A 3356-nucleotide genomic window follows, 5' to 3' on the forward strand; every position below is an offset into this window, starting at 1 on the left:
CTCCTCTCCTCTCCTCTCCTCTCCTCTCCTCTCCTCTCCTCTCCTCCTCTCCTTTTTCTTTTTCTTTTCCTTCCCCCCCCTTCTTATTTATTCCCTTTTCCATTGTTTTTTCCCCTTCTTTTCCTTTTCTCCTTTTCTTTTTTCCCCTTCCCACTCCCGCTACCCTTACCCATCCAGAGACTTTAAATCTCTCCTCTCTCCTCCCGTCGTGGTCCATATCCCAAACGGGACCCGATGTTTCCCGCATTCCTTTCTCAGGATCTCGTGGGGGTTTTGCGCGGTATTTGAGCTGGGTCTGCGCGGACTTTGCTCTCCAGCACAGCCGGGCCCAGACCGGCGGCCGCATCCGAAGATGTGGGGCCAGGGCTGCTCGGGACGGACAGGGGCAGGGGCTGCAGAGAGGGGCCGATCTCCGCCCTCAGACGGCGCACGGAACGCCGCGCTGCTCACCCGATGCCTGTTGTATTACCTGTGAATACAGGGGTGGTTTTCTTGTTTTGCTTTGTTTTTTTCAACTCGTGGCTGTAGACAACGAAAGCCTGAATGAAAGGAATCAGGGAACGTGACGGAGAGATAGCTTAATAAAAGCCAGCACGTTGCTTTCGTGTTGGAAATCACCGGGGATGTCTATGAGTCCCTGCGGTCTTCAAAAAGGGGCCCCAAACTCAGCGAGTGGGATTGTTGGCTCTGTTCTATTGGGGTTCTTTTTTCTCTCTCTTTTTTTTTTTAGTGCTGTGTTTGTTTCTGTTCGCACCCGTTCGATGGACACATTTCAGCCCCACGTGCTCTGCCAAAACGCAGCATGTCTCCCCATTCAGCCAGCGGCTGGAAAAGCTCCCGATCCTTGCAGGAGTCACCGCAGGGAGGGCTCCGAAATACCGGAGCTGGTGCGTGTGATACGTTCAGGATTAGAAACACGCAGGAAAGAGCCATTGCCTATTCTCATCTGGCTGAAACAAACAAACAAACAAACAAACAAACCCCAAACCTTTATTGACGAAGTTTTGTCACTCTGAGCTGGCTGTCACCTACAGCACAAAAGCAGACGGCTCCGTCTGACCACAGCCTGGGCTGTGTTGTGCGTGCCTTCATCTCTCGGCACGGCCGTGCCCCGCTCAGGCGCTGCTATTCATTCAGACGGAACGAGCCCCGCTCCACTGACATGAACGGGGACTGGCTTTTTCTGACCTTGACACACTGTCAGAAGAACCTTGTCCAGGATCGGCTCTTCAGTGCAGGTGTAACACGTGTAAGCATTTTGTCCACCGTTCGCTGTGTTTAGTACAAAATGCTGCTTTTTATTTATTTATTGACTTACTTGTTTTGACAAGATCCAATCTGATTCCGTTTAGTACATCGCTGGAAGAAAGAAGTTCAAGAATGCAGTTGGAGATGCATGCCATCATCTCAACAAAAGGTGATTCCTGGAGGTTGTGAGGCAGTGTGATAGCTGCTTGCTTTAACAGCTGCTCAGTGTTACCGGTGTGTTCCCTCCTTATTGTCAATGCTGTCCGCTTTTGGCCAAGGGGTGGCAGAAGCACCAGGCAGGAGTGGTGCCAGCTTTGGCCTGAGGTCTTGCTGAGGACCTTCTCATGCTGGTACTGAGCAAAGCAGTGTTTCTGCAACACCTTTTTATGGGCTGGGGAAGCTTTTCCACCTTAGCCTAGGAGCTAAGCGAGAATGGTGTTAAACTGAGACAGGGGAGGTTTAGGTTAGATGTTAGGAGGAAGTTTTTCACACAGAGGGTGGTGAGGCACTGGAACAGGTTGCCCAAGGAGGCTGTGGATGCCCCATCCCTGGAGGCATTCAAGGCCAGGCTGGATGTGGCTCTGGGCAGCCTGGTCTGCTGGTTGGCGACCCTGCACACAGCAGGGGGGTTGAAACTGGATGATCATTGTGGTCCTTTTCAACCCAGGCCATTCTATGATTTTATGATTGTATGATTGTATGATTGTATGATTGTATGATTCTATGATTCTATGATTCTATGATTCTCTCTGTTAGAGAGGAGATGTAATATGAGGGAAAATGTTTGGTTCCACTGGGCTCGGTGCTCTTCCTTATGCACAAAACATACAGAAGTGAGCTGCCATAGCAGCAAAATGGCCCCATGAGTGTATGAGAGGAGCAAATTGAAGCTAAAATTGTCTCTTAAGCTGTCAAGAGCCAAAGAAACAGCTCTCTGTTTTCACCTTCCTTCATCAGCACAACTGGTTGCATCTCCTCAGCAAGGAGTGAAGCATCCTTGTCTGCACTGGATTTAGTTTAGAAAATTACGTTTTACTCCTTTATTGTTTTTCCCTGAAATTCCAGCATGACGCAGTGTGGATGTTTAGTTCTAATTCTGAGTTTCCTGAGTAGCATTCCTGTAGGGTTTTTTTGTCTTTTTTTTTTTCTTCCCATTTTGCTATTTATCTGTATGTGGCAGTCCAATGCTATCCTTCATTTCTTTTCCATTTTCCACATCTTTGTTTTGATGTAGAACTCCTGATAAATGAAGACATCCTGGCTGAGCTTTAGTGATCAGAAGAACACAATGCCCCATCCCTGGAGGCACTCAAGGCCAGGTTGGATGGGGCCCTGGGCAGCCTGAGCTGGTAGAGGGCAGCCCTGCCCATAGCAGGGGTTGGGGCAGCGTAGGCTTGCAGGCCCAAACCAAACCCTTCTGTGATTCTTGATTCTTATGAATGATGAATTATGAATGATTCTTATCATCATTCTGATTCTATTATTCTGTGATTGATTCTATGATTCTATGAAAACTTGGGTATGGCTTCCTAAGTGATGCCTTACTGGAACAAAAACTGCCCCCGTGTTGTTCCTTTGCCCCATCCCAGGTGCAGAAGAAAGATCTTGCAGAAATCCCAGCTGGGATGTTGCCAGCAGAGGAACGCCCCTGCATCACCAAACCCCAGAGTTCTGTCAGTGGGATCTGGCAACGGAAGAGACCCCCGCCCCAAGATGTTCACATTCTGCTGAACGACCATTTTGATACTCAGCAAACTTTCGCGTGGTGACAACATCTGCCAGCCTGGAAAATCCACACCAGAAACTTGGCAAGATTCTTGCTCCGTTTGTCACGATTTCGGTGGGCCGCATCCCTCTCTCCTCTCGCTGGGACTCACACTGACGGAGAAACAGCTGAACTCTGCATTCGGAGGAACGCATCAAAGCCCCGGCCCGTCCTGGCAGCCGTGGTGTCAAAGGTTGCTGTGAGCACCTCCCCGGGTGCCCGGTGGCTTTGTGCGAGAGGGCGGCCCCAGCAGATGGCCCGAAAGCGCCCCTGGTCCAGGCAGAGAGGGACGGCAGCACGGAGCCATAGATGTCTCATTAGCAAACGGGGGGGGGGGGGGGGG

This window comes from Lagopus leucura, unplaced genomic scaffold (genome assembly GCF_019238085.1).
Source record: "Lagopus leucura isolate 7727_CA_CO unplaced genomic scaffold, USGS_WTPT01 Super-Scaffold_100001, whole genome shotgun sequence".
Lineage (NCBI taxonomy): Eukaryota > Metazoa > Chordata > Aves > Galliformes > Phasianidae > Lagopus > Lagopus leucura.